A 25785-nucleotide genomic window follows, 5' to 3' on the forward strand; every position below is an offset into this window, starting at 1 on the left:
TGCACTTCACAAGTTGGCAGGTTTGCAGCACCAGTCCTTTTTTTTCCCTTGAATACCAGATGTCGCTCAATGGTGATGAGTGACATTTGAACTGTTGTCAATTTTCTTCGTTTCACACATTTAATTGTCGTGCAAGAAGAGAGAAATAAATTAGTGGAGGGTCCAACGACACTGCGTCAGCTCACCTGCCAAAATTTCAGCACCCACCACTCTTGCAGCCAGTCTTTACTGTCTAAATAGTGCCTCGTCTAAGCGACGACCGGCGTGTCGTAAATAAATGGCTCACTCGATTGTCCCGCTGCCGTAACGCATTCGTTGGGTCCTTCCATAGCTGCCTCGTCTATTCTTCTTTTTCTTTTCTTAAATATGTTTATTGCTTCCGATTCCCAGTATACTTGACGACTGAATGCCACTTTAGGACACCATTAGCCTTTCTTTTTATTCGCTCTAAGTCTGAGAAGCCGCTCTGGACCATCTCTGCGGGGCGACAAAACGTGGCGACAAAAAAAAAAAAAAAAAAAAAAATCAGGAAACTGCGCGCATGCGGAAGTAATATTTCCCTACGTTGTACGGAGTTTACTGTACTGGCCGAACTTGGCGCCATTTGACACCATCCAATTTGGCGTGACGGAAACGCGCCATAGAACAGAATTCCGCTCGATAAATTTCGTTTTTTTTTATGCGAACATCCGTAAGCGTAATTGCCTTATAAGCCATTATCCTCCTTTATGTGCGTGCCCGTCACATTCCCTGGTTGTTTTTGTAGTTCCGAAGGATTTCTCGGCTGTCGGTGGTCTTCAGCAATGGAATAATTTGAGTAGTGGCTCAAATTCTTAAAATTTTGAAATTCTTATTTTTTCTTTCACGTGATAGCTCATACTGGGACAAGTCATAAAGCCGGTAGTAGTTGTACACTTACATATTTTATTTCATACATACATACATACATTCATACATACATACATACATGTACATAGATACATACATACATACATACATACATACATACATACATACATACATACATACATACATACATGTACATACATACATACATCCATGCATGCATGCATACATACATACATACATACATACATACATACATACATACATACATACATACATACATACATACATACATACATACATACATACATACATACATACATACATACATACATACATACATACATACATACATACATACATACATACATACATACATACGCACGCCCGCTTAAGCACAACTGCTTCTGACCGCGGTTGCGCAGTCAACTCACTAGTGCAGAACTTATGTCCTAACAAAACACTGACATCAGTAAACGACGCATTAGGACGTATATAATGCTGATCATCAAAGTGAATTGAACAAAAGTCATGAAAAGCACGAATGAGAATAAATAAACAGCTCATACCAAAGCACTTGTGTGGGCAGGGGCGTGTGTTTCATTCGTTGTCTAAAATACACTACTTTGTGAACCGTTTGGCTGTCAAGCAGGAGTGGGAAAGAGAACACTGCAGGACTTTCTTTTTTCGAGATTTCTTGAATGTCTTAGGAAGCCAGTTTAGAAAGCCAGACTTATTGGGTTTCTCGAATTGGCATCAATTATCGCGCTGGCTGACACGGTAAAGACTCGAGACGACGAAGCCCAAAAAGGCAACGTCGCTAACTCTTCGGAAAGCAGTAACTGCACACATTGCGTTGATATGAAAGGAAGCAGTAATATTGTCACGTAGCTGACGGCGAGCTGCCTGGCACGCAGGCAGACAGAAAGGGACACTGCGTCGGCGGTAAACTTACATGTTTATTGGGCGAACTTGTGCCCTAAAGCAAGCGGACAACTCGGTGACGGCGTAAGCAGCAAGCGCGCCTAGGGCGATCGTCGGACTGAGCCAGCGCAAGCGGTGGCCCCATGTTTATACATCTCGCGTCCATGATCGAAACGCGTCAAGCGATATATATATATATATATATATATATATATATATATATATATATATATATGTATATATATATAGGCGCGCCTTCTGCGGGAGCGTAGACTCAGACCTGCAGCGAGTAACGCGCTATGAGCAACATCGCGAAAAGACATTCAGGCACATTGCAGACAACCTATAGACATTTGGTTCGTGACTGCCATTGGTGGTTCACAGACAGCCGTGGACTTACTAAACTTTCTCTAGAACAAAGTCTCTAGGCTCTCGGGGAAAAACCCGCTGGGAAAGTTTAGGACTACAACGCACCAAAGGGAATAGACTGATCCACTTTGTGTCTATACATAGTATCCACGTACGTCATTCAACGATACTCCGCGACTTCCGGTTTACGGCAGCGCCCCGGTTGGGGAACCCATAGGCCTATGCGCGCGCCTGTTGATAAGGTACCTCACGATGGCGGAAGGTAGCGGAAGCAGACGACATCAGCGCATGTGACGTCACGTGCATACTACGTATAGAGGAAGATGCAGAATATAACTGCAATAACAACTATATAACGGCGGAAGAAATGTCTACAGGGGTTCTACATACTTCTTGAATTCATTCTAATTGCGGAGTTCTCCGGGCGAAGAACTTGGCCCGTTACGCTTTATTAACTTCAGTGCGGACACTCGTCCAATTTACGGTCCTCATTAATGGCTTACCTGTTCCCTTTCGTATTTGTGTGCACTGTACATCTGTCGCGCCATTCTAGTTCTGTGACACTCGTCACATGATACGCAGCACGGATGAAAATCATACAACTATGCAAGACGCTATCAAAGTCTGAAATGGTTTTTCTTTATCTTTTTCTTTTTGTTGCTCACTTTATTGTTTTCCACGGCACGTGCGACCCTGTTTTACAGTTCAGCGAGGGATCACGTGATTGACGGCATGTCATGCAGGGGCGCTGCCTGGTCGACAGATAGTTCGGGCCAGACGACACGATGGCGTATTTCCTTTCTCTATCCTTTTCTTTCTGATAATTGAGGCGACGTAAACTGCAGCCTTACATTTAGTGCAAATATCTCTGGATTGTTCTTTCTCTTTTTCCATTACTTTTGCGCACGGTCCCCAATTAGCAACAGTGTCACTTCGTACGTGAACTAGCCAGATTTATTTTTCCTTCTGTGCCGACGTGTGCTGTTTTGTCAAATGAACTGATGGACTTATGAGATTTAAGATAAAGCTTTATTTCCGAAAGCTGCTATACAGACACGTGAAAACAGATAAACTGTTATTCGCTGCATCTACTGTGTTGAAGTTGTTTAGCTAATTTGCAATTAATCGAAGAAGTCAACATCTAGCCAATCTGAGGAGCAGATTTTTTGTTTAGGCTCATCAAATAAAAAAAGAAACTTAAAGCAAAGCGATAGGAGGGCGCATACACCACTTCTGAAGAACGTGTGCAACTAATTTGTGAGTGTAGCACTTTTGCAAGAACCGACATAGATATTGTACCGCTATGACGTCCGCTCTAGGTTCAATTTGGCCCCTTAAGACGCTCCAACTAATACAGTTTATGACGGCAATGTCCGTTATTAGTGCAGCTTTTCAAATTTGAAACACCATGCTTTAGTGTACATCTCCGTAAGTTTTCAATTTACAGCATTCTTTCTAAAAAGTACGCGTCGCTAAGTGCAAATTCTGCTTCGTGCAGTCAGTAGAATTCACATCGCTCTCTTCAGTGTAACAAAGTTCAATCAGATCAGTGCATCCAATGTAAAAAAAATTCGAGAAGCCGATGACGGGGTACAGGTAGAAATGAGAGCGGATATATATATATATATATATATATATATATATATATATATATAGTGGCTGCACACGTACGTGCAGCCACTCAAAAAAAGTAAAGATAGTTTGCACATGCCGTGTGTGTATAAACAAGTGTATAACAGGGTGTCAAGATCTTCAAGAAACAAAATTGTTGTAACTTTCATTGTTCTAATTTTGCGCCTCGTGTGTCCCATCGTTCTTTCTTGTTTCCGTGTCCTTTATGCGCAAAACTGTTCATACTTTGTGTCTATATATATATATATATATATATATATATATATATATATACACAACCGACATTATTCACAACATGCCTAAATTACTAGTTGGTAGCCAGCGCTGCGTTGTTGGCATTTCACCACTTGGGTCCGTTGGCTTGTATCACGTACCGTCGGCACAGCGGCGTCAGCGCTTCGTCAAATGCTGTAGAGAGTGCTCTCTCTTAGCAATGTTACCTTGCGCAAAATTCTTTCACACCGTCTATACGAAATCCACAGATGTTCCTTTTTTTTTACTGCGAGATGTGTAGATTGTCCGTGTATTGGAGGTACATCACGAGACCGTTGATGTGGCAGGCAGCCTTAGAATAAGAAATTCACAAGTTCTCTCATGTTCACCCTAAGAGTGCATTTGCTTTCTGCGTTACATCCCTTGCGTTGTTTGATTATGTACTTTTGTATTGTGCGTGAAACCCCTCCTGCTCGAGCCAAATCATTGGCTTGCGGTATTTCAAATGAATAGACATAAAATAAGACGACTTGAAGGCGGGAGCTGAAGGGCCAATGCATTAAAGAGGGACACGTCACGGACACATCCCCCTTAATTCGCTTAATCTACTTTGCTTACTCATCCCGCTTAATTCGCTTCCATGTGGCTCGCTTACGGGAGTATGAACCATTGATGATGATGATAGTGTTATTACCTTTTAAGTGGTCGAGGCGTCTTCGCTCGAGGGCCTTGAAGGTCGTCTGAACGATGAGACACATAAGGCTTCCTCGTTAATAAATCGGAGCGTTAACAAGGTGGTCACAAGAAAGGTCAAAGGGCGAACGCCACGTCATGCTAACGCTACGGTTATCGCTTAAGACGAAGCTTTAGCTCGGGCCCAACTCCGACGCGGCCTATTCAAATACATGTAAAACGCAAGAACGTTTTTATGAGATAACCCCTGGACCGATTTTGATGAAATTTGTCGCATTTGTAAGAGAAAGTTAAATTCTAGTGACTGTTGGAAGCGGAATTTCGATTTAGGGCTCGAATTTTCTTAAAACGATTTTCAAATATTTGACCGTTTGAAAAAAATAGAAGCACGAAGTTTATAAATTCATAGCTCTGCATCAAGAACCGATATCGCGGTTCTGTAAACGGCATCCATTAGATCATTCAAAGCGGACAAATTCAATATGTCATTTTACATCTTACATGAATTTGTTACATTGGTTACAACGGTTTTGCAAAAGTTGTATTTCTCTATGATTAAATTTTTTTATATTCATGTGTAACATACCAATTTTGTCCGCTTTAGATGTACTATTAGATGCAATTCACAGAATTGTATTATCATTTTTAGTGGTTAAGTTACAGAGTTGTAAACTTCATAGTTTCGTTTCTTGAAAATTTTCGATTTTTGCCAATTTTTAATAAAAAATTGACGATCTAACTCAAAAATTCGAAACCAACAGTCACTAGATTTTAAGTTTGTCTTTTAAATGCAACCAGCCTCGTCAAATTTGGTGCAGTGGTTGCCGAGAAAAACGAATTCTCCTTTTACATGTATTTAGATAGGAGCACTTGAGCTAAAGCTTCCTCTTAATAAATCGGAGCGTTTGCAAGGCGGTCACAAGAAAGGTCAAAGGGCGAACGCTACGTCATGCTAACGCTACGTTTATCGCTTTAAGTGCGAGCCCGAAAACGAGCTCCGCTCTGTATGACCACCGGTAGACGTATCGTCCTGCTCTTCTTGTCGAGTGTACTTTATAGGCTTGTGAACGACTACCAACTCAGAAATCTATGTACTCTAAACATATTTTGCACAGTTTAGGGCTTATCTTGTCCCCGAACAACATTCGTCATCTAGTTTGCGTGCCTTTCCTATTTTTGGCGCTCGGCACCCGTTACTTCCAGGTCGCGAACAGCAATCGCGTCGTGAGCGTGACATTGCATTCTTGACTGGAAACTAGAAAGGAAGCGCAAGCAAGACCGATGACGATTCTCGTTTGTGGACAAAGTACGCCCCATTTAATGTGAATTTTTTTAGAGTGCGTCTACGTTTGTCTACTAAAAAGCGTACTGCAAACGTTGTAGGTGCTGCAAGCGAAGTTTACTTGAACTCGAAGAGGTGTACGAGATGTCTGTGGGCAGTAATACACGGACTTTCTAAAGTTTGCTTTGTTTTAATCTGGCTACTTCCTCTGGATTGTGTTTTCTGCAGTGCTTCTATTTTGGTGACGCGACGTCTAAATTGAGTCCTTCCTGTTCTTTCAGGCTACTCGTGACTTCCGGTGAAGCGAGTGCACCGCATTGGTGAGCAGGTTCAAGCAAGAAAAGCAGACATCCCACAAGGTACGTCGCTGGATCATTCTCTAATGGCAACAGACGTATACTAAAGCTGGCTGACGACGAGCGAAAGTTTCGGTGGGAACTATCTATCGCACAAATGCGGCGGGAGATTACGAAGACGGTGATGTGGCAAAAGAGAGGAGGGAGGAGGGAAAGAGAATAGCAGAAGACAGGGAGGTTAACCTCAATAACGTCCCGTTGGCTACCCTACACCTGGGGAACGGGAAAGGGGAAAACAAAGATGACAGGGAGAGAGAGGAGGGAAGGAAAGAAGGAAATTAGCGGTGAGTTCGCTGACGCTTCCGGTATGAAAGAAATTGCATTAATAGTCACATATGGTCGCACGAGCCCGTCGTCCTCGAGGAGCACAAAAGCGCGTTCACTAGTTTATGGGCCGACGAGCAAAAATAAGCACTCCCAGAAATGCCAGCGAGGTGAAAGCGCCCAAAAGCGATCAAGTCACCAAGGCAGAGGGCGTCCGCACTATCTTTCGGTCGCTTTGCGTTCTGCCGCATGACCTCTGCACGACCTAACAGTTTGCACAGATGAAGCCTCAGAACTGTATGAAATAATGAACAGTTCAGTAATAATGCCGGCGTGGATGACTGACACCGCAACAACCAACGTATTACCTTTAGTACTGCGAAATTTGGTACATCAAAATTCTTATTTGTTCTCTGGAAATTTAGCGCGAAGGCCATATCATCGTTTTCTTATACGCTGGGACGAGTTCTCATTAGTCGGTAGTTCAGCAAGCCAATTACTGTTTCATTAATCACCATACTAATTAATTTCTGCTAGACTGTGCTTTTTAGGACCCTAACTTGGTCTAAACAACTTACTTTAATTTTGTTTGATGTAGAACCCCATTTGTGCTTTGTGGGGATATGAACAGCCGTGTGTTTTCTTCGCTTTGTTCTTCATGCCGGTAGGTTGGGGCATCAAACGCATTTTTTTTTGGTCGTGCCCACGCTATTGTATTGTAGAGAGACGCTGTTAAAGAGCTCGGAGGACTAGGGCCTAGCTTTTCGCGCGCGTGCTTACATATCCTGGTGTACTCGGAGAGATCCATCATGCCGCTTGACATTCATCGCATGACAGTCAATCTTATTTCAACGGAAACTCTACTGAATGCAACAGAAGATCAACGGAAACGCTCATGGCAATTTCTGCGAGGTGCTACCCGCAAGAATGTTTCACGTCTTGTGTTCATCAGTGACGCTGGTTGTCAAGGAGTCTGGCAACGTACTTAATGTGATATCGCGAGTGACATTCAGGCGGAACAATCGCCAACCTTCATGTTCGCGGGGCCTAACTTGACTATAGACAGATGTCACCTACGCCAGTACGCAACTGCGCGACGAGGTAGTGGACGTACTGGAACAAACTTAGGCTCCGCCATACCGGACGAGTTGCATTAGACGTACTGGCACAGCGCATAAATAGAATTGCACCGTAAATTTTGCTGCCGGGGTACATTTCATTTATATCTTTTCTTTTTACTGGAGCATTTTGACAACGCCCACGACGTGTGTGGCGTCCTGCAATGAGCGCAACCTAATACTGTAAACTGCGCGGGCACGCCGCTGCAATAACATTTTAAACTTTCGGACGGCTTTTAAAACGGGCAGCTCCACATTCTGACGTTCCTGCAGCGAAGTGAACGCGCTTGCAAAAAAAAAAAAAGAAAAATGTAGCATTATGTCAGTTTAGCTTGGATGTTTCTATTTCGTCTTTGTTGGCGGGCTGCGAGACGGAAAGTGAAATTGTCAAAGCGTTTAAGCCTATACCTCCCTCCTCCTATTTAAATACAAGCAGTTACCTTTTTATTCCCTATTAACAAAAACATGCTTTAGCTCTGCTTTGCTTATTGATTACAAAGGGCGGCCAATAGTAAGTGTTTCGTTGATTATGTTCTTACTTGTCGTCGGCCGCTTGCCGAAGAAAGGAGCGAGCTAAGTTAGCGGAGTAATGCAAAACCGCTTGGCTGCAAAGCTTGCATATATATGCTTCGTCGACGGAACAAGGCCCCTATCTATATACAAGGTGCTTTCCACACCGCTCAAGCTTTTTCTTATTTTTCTTGCTCGGTAGACGTTGCAGGCGTTAGGCGATAATTTTCGGTTAGTGAACTCGTGGGTTGTCAAAATCCGTCTGCGTATATTAAACGTAACATGCCTTCCCACCAGTCTCTTTCTTTTTCACCTATCCACGGATGATGTTGAGTAAGTCCTCGGGCCAGGTTCATAAATTGATTTCGCTTCAATACCGAGCGTCTGCGGAACCAGACGCGCCTTGTTTTGTTTTTCTGATGCTATAGGATACAATTTATGCGGCGTCTACGACCCCTCTCCTTAAATGTGTGCAGTGTTGCGGAGGTTACCAGGAGTCTCGAGGCAGGCTCTGGCTCATCAGAACAACGGAGTGCCGAGAATTCCTATCCACATGCATCGGGAGACAGAACATAGTATTTTCTGTGCACAAACTGCAGACTATAGACAAATACCGTTCTGTTGCTTTCTTTGCTTCTGTCCACATGCTTCAATGAGGCACAGTTCTTTGAACGTAGCGTTTTACGGTCTTGTGGAGAGAAATGAATTCGTAACCCTCTAAAAGCTTCACATTTAAAGCTAACAGCGTGGCGAGGGCGAGCGAGACACGGTACATTGGCTGTCCATCAACTGGAAATTTATTGCGAGAATGGGTTTAATGAAAACACGCTAGTGCGCATGCTCCTGCGAGGCAACGAAGTGGACTTCACAACTGAACAGGTGCGCCTAGAACCGACCGACAAATACATACGCCGCAAACGCATATCCTAAACCCTGTTGCCCAATGTACTCCCAGATGATAGTGAGTGCCTGTGTTGTATGGCTCGCTTTCGTCTTTGCAGCACCGTAGGTTTTAACCTGTGAACCAACACAAACTTGCCCCAGATTTCTCGTCTCATCAGTACAAGTTTGTCCACTACGTTTGAGGAAATTTCGTAGGCACTGAAAAGATAATAAATCCAGCTATGCTCGGTTAATTACACTTTCTCAGCAGGCCATTCACCGCTTTTACCAATCTAGAAATTTTTGCCGTGCAAGAAACCAACGGAAACGCAACGGACAAGTAGCGCCACCACCTGCTATTTCACGCGTCAGCTATATGCCTCTGGCATCGTACATTAGTGGCTATGTCCAGCCCAGACTACTTAGCGTTTTGCTAATTGAAAACTGTTAAGAGTAGTATTCTTTAGCAAACAAATAACGAGTCTGCCTGCAAGCTTTTGCAAAACACATCTTTATTTCAATTAAACTGTGTGGGTTTACGTGCCAAATAAACGATGTGATTACGAAGCACGCCGCAGTGAGGGACTCTGGATTAATTTCGACAGCCTGGGATTATTTAACGTGCACTCAGTGCAAGGTACACGGCCGATTTTTTTTTTTTAACTTCGCCCCCATCGAAATGCGGTGGTCGTGTCGGTGACGTCACCTCGCGCCCTCGGGCTTATAGCAGCGCAACATAGAAGCTGTGGCGCTACCACGACGGGTCACACTTTTAGTGCGCGAAACTCCCAAGGTTGCGCCGAAATGCATCTGCCCACTGGATGCACAAACTAGCCTCGACTCTAAGCTCTTCCTCGAATCCATGGATAAATGGTTGGATATGGACGAATGCGGATACATGCTATATAGGCATCCTTTTCGACATGGGGGGCGGGGCGGCAGCCGATGACACTAAGTTCGTCGCTTTTACCTTTCTTCTACGTTCCTCCTCGGCGCCTAAAGAACCACGGTTCGTGTGAACAGGTTATCGAACCTGATTTGTTGTTATATATTGACAATATTATATTTGTGTGTGTGTGTGCGTGTGTGTGCGTGTGTGCGTGTTTGTGTGTGTGTGTGTGTGTGTGTGTGTGTGTGCGCGCGCGCGCGCGTGTGTGTGTGTGTGTGTGTGTGTGTGTGTGTGTGTGTGTGTGTGTGTGTGTGTGTGTGTGTGTGTGTGTGTGTGTGCGTGTGTGTTCAGTGTTTTGCGCCGCCAATACTCCAGCCATATTTTACTATTCTCTACCGCAGTTCTCATTCACCTTTACGCCACTATCCTTAAAGACCAGTGCTTCGGGCGGGGCTACTATGCTTCCTCATTGCCCTCCGAATGGGTAGTTATACATACTAATGAACTAAGTGCTGTTATTTCAGTCTACCTCCCCAAGTTACGCATGTACACTCGTCAGTGGCTAATTTTATCCTCCGACACCGTACTCTCAGACGTCCTGATATGGCTTCGACGAACTGTAGTCACTGCTCTTTGAATTATCGTGAAATGTTTCTCCTCCGATTTGACCCTTTACTGTTTGATATACTTCCATCACTTTCGTCTCCAAGTGGAGCACAGCAACATTCCCCTGTACAGAAGCAGACACTATGCTTCAAACATTGTCCTTGGCGATGGCTACGACTATGAGTGGCTTGAGTGAAAAGGCCCCTTCGCTCCATTACGTTGACTTGGATGAATAGCGTTCATTTAGCCTCAGTTACAATTTTTATTTAAAGTGCGATTATCGCCTTTATGCTTGCTTCTTTTATCGCCGCCGTCTCAGACGCTCGCCGTCCCCGGGAATAGCAGACGATAACGCGCACCGCGATAAAAGAATACGAAGCAGCAGTACAGTGCAAACACGTTCTCTCTCCTCTGCCTCGCCCACACTAGTTGAGGCGTTGGCAGTGCTGCGCCAGTCTAGTGGATCACCTGTATACGTATACACGGAGCAGCTCCACTTGTATAAAAAATATACGCGCAAAGAAAATCTGGCGCGCGAGCTTGCAAGGCTCCTGCGCTATCAAAAATCTCTTTACGGAGAACCTCTCTGACGAAAAACCCACTTGCGGTTTATACCAGGTAGTTTTCGCCGGACCTGCGCTGCTGCTTCGTCCGTGAACGGGGCCCCACTTTTCGAAACGTCGTCGGCAGTATTCTTATTTTTTTCTTTATGAAGTTCAAACGCTTCAGCGACAACAGCCGCCCCAGCGAGCCCTTATTTTCCAACCCCATCGCGGCGAGCATCCTATCACGACGCCGCCTAGCGGCTGCCGCTCTGCGTGCGCGGCACACCGAGCTCGTGCGACTACTACTGCTGTAAGGCGTCGCAGGCGCGCGTGTTTCAATGGAGGGAGAGGGTCGGTGCCGCGGTTCCAAAACCACGCTGCTCGCCGCAAATCCTGTTACGCACGTCGACTGCGGCGGAGAAGGGTGCAAGCGGCGCGATTGGGGGAGTAGAGACCGTTCTTAACTCTCCTCCTTCGGGCGTTCTCAGCCTTTTTCTTTTATGGGAGTCACAAGGTGTTCGCGTTCCCATCGCCCGCGCCTGGCTTCGCTTGAGTTGCGCCGCTTGCGCCTCTCTCGTGCCACTTCCGCTCTATTTCGTCCGCCGATTTGTTTATACATGTTCCATTGCGTCGGTGCCTGTGACACGACACTTTGCCATTGCGCTATTTTTATTTCGCTCCCCCATATCCTTATTTGTTCCTTCGTTCCTCACTTCTTCTTTCAGCCTTTCCTTAATTTATTTGCATTCCTTGCTTCCAATATCTTTCCGGTCACTGTTTGTTCAGTATTTATTTATTTGTTTGTTTGTTGGCCCATAGCTTGTTCTCCCTCCTCTTTAGTTTCTTCATTCCCTCCTTGTTAGTTTCGTCCTTCGTTTCTTTCTTAACCCTTTCTTTTATTTGCTTCTTTTAATCTTCCTTTCCTAGTGGTTTCCTTGCATTCTCGATTCTTCCGTTCATCACTTTGTTCCTTCTCTCTACCGTGTACATTCTCTTACCTGTGTTGTTTTCCATTTCTTCCTCCATTCCTTTCTCTTTGCAGATTATTTTTCACAACTTCTCTGTCGTTCCTTCTTTCGATTTCTTCTTTCTTCCTTCCTTCTTTTTCTCTCCGCCTCTTCCTTGGTTGCTGCTGCGGTGAGTGGTTATAGTACGTGTTGTTATCGACGGCCTTTTGTTGTCCGCGTGTGTTTGTATGTGTTTGTCTTGCTCTGGTTTACCGCACTGTCGGTATCTCTCAGTTTTTGTTACTTTTGTTCGCCCAGCCTTTGGCCACGCGATCTCCCCACGTCGTGCTCACGCAATTGGCAAGGGACAAATCACTTGAATCCGTTTGTCGTCCTGTTCTTAGATGCGGCAGAGCGGAACGCCTAAGGCGTATGTACCGCGTGCATTGCCTGAAGCAAATGACCACTCTTATAAAGCACAAGGAAAGAGCGCTAGTCGGGGCATGATTTGCATATACCGGGTGTATTTTTAGACGGTCCATCATTATTTTTAAATATTGCCTGTGGCAGATAGCACAGTTCTAAACCTTGATCTAAATTACTCGATGTGAATAAAAACGCTTAATTGAATAATTAACGTAATTACGCTAATTATTCTTTAAAATATTTGCATTACGGCACCTATGGTCAACTCTACGAATTATAACCGGTAAGTCCACAAGGCGTATCCACATGAAACAACTTCTCTGGACTGTACCAGTTCCAAGACATTAATTGTCATTGTGTCCCACGAAACGCATTCGAGTGTCTTCAAGAGTGTATGGGAAGCCATAAGTATGGGTGAAGGTGTGCTATAGGCAATGGAAGACTATCAGTTGAAAGAAGGCTCTATCTGAGATCTGCCCTTGTCAATACACTTAGTTCTCACAATTTCAAAGGGGAGACAGATGCAGGAAATCGCTACTGCCGGCGAAATATGACGCGTAGTCAGCTTTAGACTATTTCCTCTGGTCTCTCTTGGAGTGAGAGTTCGCTTCTCCGAGCGAGCAATGTCCTTTCGAGATCTAAGATAACTGTGAGTCGTATTCGTCTGTGGAAGGGGGCGCGTCTCAGTGCTGAAGTGGGAAGACTTGGCTTCCTTTTTTCTCCTCTTACCCATCAGGGCTTAGCCACTGGTCTCCGCTAAAACAACCATTTAGCTTCTTACTGCTGCATTCGTTACCACAGGATTACTGCTGGCCCACGTCACCGCCGTCCATTGAACGTGAGAAAGTGCCGAGCGCTAGAGGGAGAAAAATACTAATGAAGAATAAGCAGAAGCGCTAATCATTGTCGCTATAATGTAGAGAAGTTAATTTACGACCGCCTGCGGCAACTGGGAAGGCAGCGTGCTAGAACACGAAGGAGATGCCCACGTCAGCTCCATCCATCCGTCGCGCTCTCCGCGACGCGTGTTCTCCTCTGCTGTAGCATAGGCAGTGTGGCTGAGGTACAATACTTAAGTTAAAATCTGTTGGTCGTGTGTTGATGTTGACTCCTTTTCAACATGACGCATACGCACGAGGGAGCGGAATTGGTCACACAAATGAAAAGCAAGTGAAACGAAGATATCGAAAAGAAAGAAGCAAGATAATCAACCTATCTAATGAGAAGCTCTAGCAAACTTGTCAAAAGGTAGTGATCGAAAGGACGGGCAACAAAATCTCACCAGAAAGATTGAATCCCTGGCAACAAATATGGGAGTCCTCGCGGAACTATTAAAGCTTTTTTTTTCAGTTTTCCAACAAAGGATATCTGAATTCAAGCGGTGACTCCGACGTATACGGAAAACGACCTAGAGTGTGAGTCCATAACAGCTGCTGCTGCAAGAAGGAAACCCTAAATGTGTTACAACGTGTCAATAATGGTCTTATACTCTTCAAGCGAGTGGACAATATTACGTAACATTAAGAGGTAAAGTTGGGCAGTGTGCAGAGCGGGTGTCCAATCGCAGCGGTTCATTTGTATGACTGAATGGGCGCGGAAGAAAGGGCAACTCTGTCGATGGTGGCAGGTGATTCTGAGATGAGAAAATTCGCAGGCGTAGGATCACTCATGACAGAGAAATGGATGATCGCTTGGAGGAGCCTTGGCCCAGCGGTGGACGTAAGATGGGGATGACGATGGTGAACACACATTCGGACGCACAGTGCAGCAAATAATTAGCCTCAAGTACGAATGCCGTATCAGAAAATTTATCTCATTCCCAAAGTGACGAGGTAACTTATAATGCTAATTATCCAGACCTAAATTCTGAATGGAAGGCTCCATTGCTCTGTAAAAAGAATAGAAAAGCAAATTTACAGTCACTGTCGTCCCCACCGCTTTTCTATAGCTGACTTGGCAGTGCAGATTTCGCACTGAAGACGTGAAGAGAAAGAAGCGATGCTCCACGGATGCGGGAGTTTTTCTCTTGAATTTTTTGTTTTTCTTCGACGCTATATATATAGAGAAATGGCAGTCAAAGTGGGGGACCAGCGGTAAATTTATTTCCGTAATCGTTTCCACTCTACGCTCGCTAAACGATAAGGAACGAGCACGCGTACGTGAGCTCAGTGAAAATTGCGCGTTTCTTCGAAGCAGATGTGCGCCGCCCCATCGCCCAAGAGAACAGCCGCGTCGGAAGGCGACCAGAATTCGCATAAAAAGGGTGCTCTCCTTCCAAACTGCTTTCTTGTCCATGTTATATATTTATGTTTCACACATCGCGCAACAAGAAAGGTGCAATAGCACATAAACAAGAAAATCCGCAGCGAGCTCAACTCGTCAGAAAAGTCTTGCGCTGTGCTCACTCACTTTCTCCAGGTCAGAAAAACTCTCTTCCGAGAAGCAGATCAAGTTAGGCTTAGCAGCGTTTTTCACGCCTCGTCTCTGTGCGTGTCGTCTGCTTGAACGCGTGAGCAGCAGACGAAGCACCGTTTTTGTTTTTATCTTCTGCTTCGTATGCTCGAGCGTGTGTGCGGTCACATATACATGCTTCAGGGAGTGACGTCACGAAGATTTGGTGGCGCTGCCGTGATATTCTGTGCAGATTGAAAAAAAAGGTCAATTTCTACTTTCATGATCAAGTGCTAACTTGGCCGGTTGCTACATGTCTGAGAAAAAAAACGAATAACAGCACAAGCAATGGGACGTGGCCACTGAGACAGACGAAGCGTCTCTCTCAGTGCACACGTCTCGTTGCTTGCGCTGTTATTTTTTTTCAGGCCATTGACATCAGTTCTCTAGGCAGGCCAGACTTATAACCACGGCCACGTTCTCGAAAGTTAGTTTGCAATAATTTTTTATCGAATCGGCCAACAGACGAACTCGCCTACGTTTCTTATCTGAGCGATGCCTGTTTGTTTGCAAACACGTGGCTTATCTATAATTTGAGGAGTCAGGGGCAAGTTTCCATGACAACATCTGGCAGGCGTCATTATTTGTGGCTGATGTCTGAAAGCTTCAACGCAAGTTAGTAGGCTGAAGCCGCTCTGCTGACACCAGCGGTTGGGACGTGCTTCTTAAGAGACCATGACTAAGGCGTTTAGAATACGCATTTTATGTGACCACTGCTCATACGATAACCATACCAGCTACATGGTGCCCATGAACATTGCGTTCAAACCTCCGTTGTCGGCTGAGCAAATGACACTTATGGCTTCGGCTGAATAATGTCAATGTTGGCACGGACACTTAAGAGACCTGCAAGTCGAAGACACTCAGGGTAGCATCGGAATTTAAAAGCTGGCGATATGAGATTAATTTGGAAAGGGAAAAAGCGAGTACGGGGAGGACACACCATCTATTGAAAAGACTGCTGTGGCAGGTCTGTAGGATTTAATAAAATAGAGAGAGAGAGAGAGAGAGAGAGAGAGAGAGAATGAAGAGGAAAGGCAGGGAGGTTAACCAGATATGAGTCTCCGGTTTGCTACCCTACACTGGGGATGGGGGATAGGGCTTAGAAAGATGACAGAGAGTAAAACGCTAAAAAAGGAAAAAAAAGAAACACGCACACATGGAGACACACACACACAAAAGGCATTCCAGTTAAAGTCGTTCACAGAGGCCGTAGATCGCAAAAAGCGCAATAGCGTTTGCACGGCCTTCTTCTGTGACGGTAGGTCCTTTCGATGTTGTAGAATTCTTTTTTCGGAAGCGGTTGGTCTTCCAGTTGGTCAAGTTCGTGGCGAAGGCAGTACCTCTGTGGACAGTACTTCGGCGGGCAAGCGCACAAAATATGGCCAATTGATTCTTCATGGCCGCAGTGGTCACAGCATGGTGTGTCGGTCATCCCTATGCGGAATGCATAGGCTTTGTTAAAGGCAACGCCCAACCAAAGTCGATATAAAAGCGTGGCGTCTCTACGGCGAAGCTGTGATGGTGCTCGAAGACTTAATGTGGGATCAAGTGAGTAAAGTCGCGTATTTCTTAAATGTCACTCATTCCATTGCGACGCGGTGCACTGCCGAGCAAGGACTTAGTAAAAACTTCAACCATCGTGAATTACGTCATCACAAACAGAAGAAATTAACAGGATGAACCAGACGGATTAACAGAGCAACATCAGCATCAGCGTTTAATATCGGGTTTGCACGACCCCGTGCGTACAATTATTAACTTTAGACACACGTAGCTGTCGACTCTCTCAGAGCACTTATTCGCCATCTGTCAAGGATCCCCGACCACCATTTGGGCTCCCTACCAGCCGAGAGACCTCAAGCGACCTATTCAAGAGTGATTAACGCTCATAAAGAGAGCATACCGTCACATTTTACACCGGCGACGAAGCCTTCATCTCCTCTGTGGTGCCTACGACAGCCTTAAGTGAATTTTTCTATTCCTGGAATTACAAAAAAGTACGATCATCCATCGCCGGCTCTGAAGCAACTTACGCTCCTGTTACTGCACCAGACGTATCGTGACCGCATAAATATATATATACCGATGGTTCGACCTCCCGTACCAGCTCAACTTCCGCATTCGTCGTTCCAGTTAAAAAGGTTACAGTTAAATTCAAGTTGTCGCATACGACTACATCCACATCGGCAGAGCTTGCAGCTCTCCATGCCGCTATGATGTACGTCAGCGAAGAGCCAACAGAGAAATGGGTCGTATTTTGTGACTCCAAGGCAGCCCTTCACAGCATCAAGTCTGCATTACGTCACAGAACTTACGAGCAGATGATATCTGACATCAGGGAAGTGCACCACCATGCTCTGGAAAGAGGGCACACCATCGTATTTCAATGGATTGCTGCTCACTGTGGCATCGTCGGCAACAACCTAGCTGACAAGGCTGCCCGGTCTGCCCACGAAGATACCCAGACGCGTTCAATACCTTTGGCGAGGTGGGACGCTGCCAGGGAACTTCGCCTACATGCACGCAAAAAGTCGCAAGATCTTTGGAGTTCAAGTGCATTCAATTGCCGATTATATAAACTGGACCCCACGCTACGGCTGCAACTGCCATCTAGCCTTTCCCGCGGCGAAGCAACCTTGCTGCACCGCTTGTGGCTGGGAGTAGCGTTCACGAGCTCATACTCCTATCGTTTGGGAATGGCCGAGAGCCCGATGTGCGATTCCTGTGGGTGCGGGGAGACCATCGAGCACCTATTGTGTACCTGCCCCCGCTACGATGTACAACGCCTCTCTCTGCGGGAAACTTTACACCGACTGGACTTAAGACCATTCACCGAGTCAAAGATACTCGGACCGTCGCCACACCCATCACTGGCACGAAAAGCGAATCGTGCATCAGTGCAATACTAGAACTGCACCGACTTAAGAGACCGTTTATAGTGTCCGTGTGCATAGTGTCCCGCCCACACGCACTCAGTGCTCACTTTCTCCCATTTTCCTCTTTTTATTCCCCTTTCCTCCACTCCCAGTGTAGGGTAGCAAACCACCCGCCGTGGTTGCTCAGTGGCTATGGTGTTGGGCTGCTGAGCACGAGGTCGCGGGATCGAATCCCGGCCACGGCGGCCGCATTTCGATGGGGGCGAAATGCGAAAACACCCGTGTGCTTAGATTTAGGTGCACGTTAAAGAACCCCAGGTGGTCAAAATTTCCGGAGTCCTCCACTACGGCGTGCCTCATAATCAGAAAGTGGTTTTGGCACGTAAAACCCCAAATATTATTATTATTATTAGGGTAGCAAACCGGACGCTCTTCTGGTTGGCCTCCCTGCCTTTCCTGTCCTTGCTTTCTATCTCCCTCTCTTTAGGCAAGTATTTTGTTCCGTTTTACTGTTCACTGTTTTACTGTTCTGCTTAAAAAATAACAGAAAGAGACATAGGGGCAAGGATGAGGAATGAGCTCCGTTATTTGACTAGGTCCTGACTTTTTCTACTCGTCCTTTCTTTATGGCCTTACGAAGTACCAGCCAGAACAGTTAACCGGAATCCGACGCTTTGGTTCAATGGCTATAGCATTGTGCATCTGATCACGAGGTAGTGGGTTCGGCACCTCGCCGTGGCGGTCGTGTTTCGAAGGGGCTGAAATATAAAAACACTGGTGTAGTACCGTGGTTTGCGTGCACGTTAATAGAATCCCCGGTAGCCAAAAAAAGAAAAAAAGGTGCGGAGCACTCATTTACGTAGTCCCTCACATCATCATCATCATAATCATCATCATCGCCGTCGTCATTATTATTATCATCATCATCGACAGCAGCAGCAGCGGGTGTCGAATTATGTTCCCCGTGGGAGGAAAGATTTTTTCTCAGCGATCTCCAGTTATTCCTCTGTCGTGCCAGCTGGCCCCACCTTATGCCGGCAAATGTTCCAGTTGCATCACCCATCGACCCCTCCCCTTACCCCCACCCCTCCTTCACAAGGAGGTTGCAAAAAAATCTTCGTGCCTTTTTCATAACCATCTATGCAGTTTTGAGACGTCGAAACTCGCATTGTGTTGCTACACCGCGTCACTATTACGACTCGCGAGTGAAACTGCAATGTTTTCCTGCGTCCGTCTCCCCTTTGAAATTGTGAGAAGTAAGTGCAGTTCTCCAATACAGTCTTCTTTCAATTAACGGTATGGTACTGCGTATAGCACGCCCGTATCCATAGGTATGGCTTCTCATATCCTCTCGAAGATACTTGAATGCATTTCGTCAGACACCTTGAAAATTAATGTCTCGAAGCTAGTACAGTCCCGAGAAGTCGTTCCAAGTGGATACGCTTGTGAAATTACCGGCTACAATTCGTAGAGTTAAATGTTGTACCGCAATGTTCCTAACTTAAAAGTTAACTAGCGCAATTGCCTTAATTATTCAATTGAGCGTTTCGGTTTCTTGTAGACGTAATGGCCGCCTTATCGAGTAATCTGTATCGAGGGTTAGAACTGTGCTTTCTGCCACAGGCATTACTTAAAAAAAAATAATGGGCCTTCTAAAAGTACACCCAGTATATGCAAATCATGCACCAACTAGTGCTCGCTCCCTGTGCTTTGTATGCGTGGTGATTTGCTTCAGCCAACACGTGCGATATATACGCCTTTAGCGTTCCGCTCTGCCGCGAAGAAGTCACGTGGACGACTTCGTCGTCACGCTCCGTCGAGTAGGCTCTGCCGGAGCCAGGGCAGCGTTCTGGCTTCCGCTTCTGTCATGTACGCTGTGCACATTCCTGCCAAGAAGTCGTGCGCATACCAGACTGCGGTACATACCAGCGTGGCGCTCAGACTGGTGCATGCATACAGCCGTTAAGCAGGGACTCTACCAGGGATATTTGTTTTGCACTCACTTCGTGGAGACTCGTGCAGAAGATTGTAGCGCCGGGCAGAGGCTACGACGTCGTCTGCTTCGCTTGGCTGGCCGGTCAGTAGCCAATCGGAGCAGACAACGTGCGGTCTTCCACATTTGCAGACGACAAAGCACCTGACTTTGCACTTCACCTCATTTCGCACCCACTGGATGCGTATATGCCCTTGCCTGAAACTATAAACCAATGTATGAGTTTACTTTCATCAACGAGTCTAGATAAACTGCAGCTAAAGATGAACTGAAGCACTTCTACCTTAGCAGCACTTCTACCTTGGTAGCACTCCTACCTTAGTGACACTCCCACCTTAGCAGCACTCCCACCTCCGATGCACTCCTGCTGTAGAAGCACTCATACCTTAGCAGCACTCCTACCTTAGCGGAACTCCCACCTTAGTGACACTCCCACCTTAGCAGCACTCCCACCTCCGATGCACTCCTGCTGTAGAAGCACTTCTACCTTAGCAGCACTTCTACCTTAGTACTACTCCTACCTTAGTGACACTCCCACCTTAGCAGCACTCCCACCTCCGATGCACTCCTGCTGTAGAAGCACTCCTACCTTAGCAGCACTTCTACCTTGGTAGCACTCTTACCTTAGTGGAACTCCCACCTTAGCAGCACTCCCACCTCCAATGCACAACTGCTGTAGAAGCACTCCTACCTTAGCAGCACTTCTACCTTGGTAGCACTCCTACCTTAGTGACACTCCCACCTTAGCAGCACTCCAGCTGTAGAAGCACTCCTACTTTAGCAGCACTTCTACCTTGGTAGCACTCCTACCTTAATGACACTCCCACCTTAGCAGCACTCCCACCTCCGATGCACTCCTGCTGTAGAAGCACTCCTACCTTAGCAGCACTTCTACCTTGGTAGCACTCCTACTTTAGTGACACTCCCGCCTTAGCAGCACTCCCACCTCCCATGCACTCCTGCTGTAGAAGCACTCCTACCTTAGCAGCACTTCTACCTTGGTAGCACTCTTACCTTAGTGGAACTCCCACCTTAGCAGCACTCCCACCTCCAATGCACAACTGCTGTAGAAGCACTCCTACCTTAGCAGCACTTCTACCTTGGTAGCACTCCTACCTTAGTGACACTCCCACCTTAGCAGCACTCCAGCTGTAGAAGCACTCCTACTTTAGCAGCACTTCTACCTTGGTAGCACTCTTACCTTAATGACACTCCCACCTTAGCAGCACTCCCACCTCCGATGCACTCCTGCTGTAGAAGCACTCCTACCTTAGCAGCACTTCTACCTTGGTAGCACTCCTACCTTAGTGACACTCCCGCCTTAGCAGCATTCCCACCTCCGATGCACTCCTGCTGTAGAAGCACTCCTACCTTAGCTGCACTTCTACCTGGGTAGCACTCCTACCTTAGTGACACTCCCAGCTTAGCAGCACTCCCACCTCCGATGCACTTCTGTTGTAGAAGTACTCCTACCTTAGCAGCACTTCTACCTTGGTAGCACTCCTACCTTAGTGACCCTCCCACCTTAGCAGCACTCCCACCTCCGATGCACTCCTGCTGTAGAAGCACTCATACCTTAGCAGCACTCCTACCTTAGTGGAACTCCCACCTTAGTGACACTCCCACCTTAGCAGCACTCCCACCTCCGATGCACTCCTGCTGTAGAAGCACTTCTACCTTAGCAGCACTTCTACCTTAGTAGTACTCCTACCTTAGTGACACTCCAACCTTAGCAGCACTCCCACCTCCGGTGCACTCCCTCCGTAGAAGCACTCCTACCTTAGCAGCACTTCTACCTTGGTAGCACTCCTACCTTAGTGGCACTCCTACCTTAGCAGCACTCCCAGCTCCTATGCACTCCTGCCGTAGATGCACTCCTACCTTAGCAACACTTCTACCTTAGTGGCACTCCTACCTTAGTGGCACTCCCACCTTAGCAGCGCTCCCACCTTTGATGCACTGCCGCCGTAGAAGCACTCCTACCTTAGCATCACTCCTACCTTACTGGCACTCCTACCTTAGCAGCACTCACGCCTCCGATGCACTCCTGCTGTAGAAGCACTCCTACCTTAGCAGCACTCCTACCTTAGTAGCGCTCCTGCCTTAGTAGCACTGCTACCTTAGGAACACTGCTACCTTAGCAACACTGCTACCTTAGTGGCACTCCTGTAACAAGCGAACTTTACGAGCGCGCCTTTCTGCTCACTTTAAGAGTGGCATTGCATTGCTAGTGACAGCGGCTTCAATGATGGTCGACGAAAACAGGTCGTTACTGATACCAGTGAAATGAAATAGACTTGTCTTTTCTTTGCTGGTCGCGCGTATATAAAATTGTTAAGGAATTTTACTTTCGCTGAATGGACCTGTATCTCGCTTTAGTTAAAAAAGGCTTTTTTTCTTTCCCAGTATTTGTTGCCTCCAAACATAGCCGCGCTTCAGTCGCTGCTCCCATAACCACCCTTGCTGATGTCGGTGACAGGTTGTTCTGAACCGCTTTCCACCCGGGCCTTCGCTACCTGTTTGGATCAACCCTGGTGGTTGCCTTGTGGCCAACGCCTAATCGATGCCTCTGGCCGTGCCGAGACGTAGCACGACGCTAGACAAGCGCCACCACCGCGAGCGACGTACTTCACGCGTGAACGCACGTGTACGGTAGTGCAGCGTACACGCTGATTCCTCTTGGCCCTCCGCCAAGCGCAAGTGCGTTACCGGACTAAATGAATTTCTCAAAGTAAGCTGCGTCGGAAAATTCGTAAAGTAGGACTTACACACAACCTAAGCAATGCAGCGGTAGCGTAGAGGTAGAACACCCGCCTCGCGTGCAAGAGGTCCGCGGTTCGAATCCCGGTGCCGCGCAATTTTCCACCGGATTAATAAAAATCCGCGTGTTGATAAAATTGCATAAATAGGACTGGAGTGTGTGGCCTGATCCCGGTGACCAGAACCGGTAACGCACTCCCTCACCAGAGCAGGATTGGCCACCCTGGTGCAGTACTTGACAACCTCCTATATGAAGTATGGGAGAGGCCTTTGCCCTGCAGTGGGCATAACCAGGCTGATGATGACACACAAGCTGCACGCATTCGAATTGTAATTCGAGTGTGCGAGAATAACGGCATCGACACGTGATGGTGTCGCCTGATGATGTCATGTGATGCCTCTTGGAGAAGCAGCACACTGAGCGGTCCCCGCTTCTTTGCACAGTCTCCGGGCTCAGCCCGCATTTTTGTGTGACCACCGCTCGCGCAGTCACGAAAAATCCATACCAAGTGGCGAATAACAACTTCGCTGTAAAAATTCCTCATGCATGATAGTGTTAGCGAATCAAGATTTCAACTAGAGAGTTTAGCTATAAGGCGGCAGTGAGCATCGCGGTCGAGCACTTAGAAGAAATCTATGAATATGAAACCGTCTGTGTATTGGCTTCTATGTTTTGAGAAAGACCAGTAGTGAATTCAATTAGTTGTGTCTAGCACGGGAATGCATTCCTCAACCCATGTTGGCATTTGTAAAATAAATGGTATTACTAAGTGGTGAAGGAGATTAGAAAACGACACTACTTCCACGACGGCCCACCTTTCCGTAGGAAGCGAATGAAATTTTTTTGAATTTCTTATTCCCTAAAGCGAACAAACGTTCGAGCAGTTTCGCACTAGTCTGCCATACTTGTACAACGTCGCCGCCGTTGCTAACCGCCCGCTAAACAGAGTTATGCGGGCAGCCACCCCCGCGCCTTCCCGCCGTTCGCTCTGCGAAATCCGTTCAATCATCACGTTACGCAACAGTTAATCGAAACGCTGTGCCGTGGTGAACTTACGGCAGCCGACAACTGCAGGCCAGATTTAAATAACCGCGCTCGCTTTGACAGCGATCAAGCCTTGAAAAAAAAAAAAACGACTGAAATGAAGAAAAAAAAAACTGCTTTTGCCACGAACTCTGGGAATCGGTGGACGTAAATATGCTCGATGGCTGCAATCGCACTCTGCATACCGAGGCCCTGTTGATCTCGCGCTACAGGTATAGATTGCCAGCACGAACTTATGTACGGGGAAGTAGGAGACGTAGCGCCTGACGACGCTGAATGCGTCTACATCCCTATCAAAGGCATGATCAGGTGCGCTTTCATTTTCGATCGATCGGCTTTCAGTCCGACCTGTTGGCACTCTCAATTGCGATTTCACCGTTCCACCTGAGCCTGTTGTTCGCTCTTTTCAATGGGTTCGCATTTGAGGTGTCAAAGTGTGAATATGTATATCTGCGTGAACTGTTTGAAGCTGGTCGCCTGTTGTACGTATATATATTCGCGGTTATCTTTAGTTTACTTGCCTGACAGTATCCGTTGGTGGACCGACCGTCTTCAAGGCCTTGGAGAAGGCCGCTCCACCGACCGAATGCCAAATAAACTGAAGAAGATAACCCCGCGAAGTTGCACTTCCCATGATTTCACTATATATATATATATATATATATATATACGCTCCTCGGTGAGGCAGACCGTATGTCGAGGGAGTTCCGGAAACAACACTTTCAAATTAGGGATCCGGGGCCTGAAAGAAGTGCATCGTAATGCTAACGCATTTCTCTCGAATTTGCCGCTAGATCATCACTAAAGTTATCTCTCCGCGCCTTGGCTCTGTGAGGTATCCTGCCTCAAGCAAAAAGAAAAGAAGAGGAAAGGTGACGTAAGCGACGCCAAACATGCAAATAAGTTTATTTCAGGAGCCAGCACCCAATACACAAGTTCAGCAATGATGCGCAGAAGAGTACTGAAAGCGTGACACCCGCAGAGATGCTATCAGGGACCAGTCTCTGAAAAAAAAAAAAACTTTCACTCTTGTGGAAAGATATGGAATCAAGACTAATCCAACACTTATGTAATATGCTTCCAGCAACTGTCTGATAGCTTGCCTGTGCGTGCTGTGTTTGTCCTGTTGTTCTGCTCATCTTCGCTGAGCTTATATATTAAGTGTTGCCGACTGAAATAAATTTAGTTGGAAGTTGGACACTCTTTGTTCTTCCTTCTCTTGCGTCCTTCTATTTTACCTTGCGCCAAAGTAGCTCGAGAGGCTCCGTACCAATCTCGGCCAAATAGAGTAGAGTCGCCTTAAATCTGCTATCGATCGTTCACGCATTTCCTGGATGACCAATCGAAGCTGCTTCTGTGCTTCTGTGTATTGCTATTATGTATAGCGCATTACGCACTGTAACCACTGTCGGCCAGCCGTGGTCACTCAGTGCCTGTAGCGTTTCCCCGCTGAACACGTGGTTGCGGGTTCGACTCACGACAGCGGCTGCAGACGCTTTGTGGTGGCTGTCGAACGCAAAACCGCTCGCACACCCATGTCAGAGAATCTCAGCCGGAGCAACTCTCTGCGGTAGTTCCCATTGTCCCGATGACGCTTTGTGACGGTAAACCCAATCAATGAATCGGTGAGCGATTGAATCACCCATTAAATCGATCAACAAATAAGTAAAATGAGGCAATCGACCGAATGAAACTTTTTTTGTGTGCGATTTGATTTTTCTGTGCGAAGTCCTCCAACGTGCGCGCTCTCTGCGACGAAGTGCACCCGCTATTCGTTTTGTTGTTAGGTTTGCCCACGGGAATGAGGTCAAATTTTCTCAGCGACCACTTTCACTCCCCGCTGGCGTCTCATCTGCATCTTGTAAACGTCTTTAGCAGACGGACGCCCTAACTTATTTCTTGGTGAGAGAGCTGCACACCTCGCTTCCGGGATCTTGATTATTGTCGCGGAAGCGACCCAGGCTGTTTAAGTTAACCGTCCTCACGCGCGTAACACGGCAGAGCCGCTGTTCCAGGAATCATCGCGCGACACGTCTACTCGAAACGGGGGGGGGGGGGGGGGTAGTGAGAGCTCGTCGTCGTCGCGAAAGCGCGAGATGTTCCGTGAAAAATTCCACGCCGCGGAGCCGCGTCGTCCGCCGAGAGAATTTCGAGA

General features: G+C 46.7%; 1 protein-coding gene across 1 annotated transcript in view; it reads left to right on the top strand.

Moving 5' to 3' along the window:
• The window catches only part of dimm (basic helix-loop-helix family member dimmed), a 564311-nt gene that overhangs the window by 323960 nt on the left and 214566 nt on the right, over positions 1 to 25785 (top strand). Inside the window, exon 4 of the mRNA XM_075702147.1 lies at positions 6241 to 6318. The gene's annotated coding sequence lies outside the window, so the exon portion shown is untranslated. The remainder of the gene's footprint in view (positions 1 to 6240; positions 6319 to 25785) is intronic.

The sequence above is a fragment of the Dermacentor variabilis genome, chromosome 8 (assembly GCF_050947875.1).
Source record: "Dermacentor variabilis isolate Ectoservices chromosome 8, ASM5094787v1, whole genome shotgun sequence".
Classification (NCBI taxonomy): Eukaryota; Metazoa; Arthropoda; class Arachnida; order Ixodida; family Ixodidae; genus Dermacentor; species Dermacentor variabilis.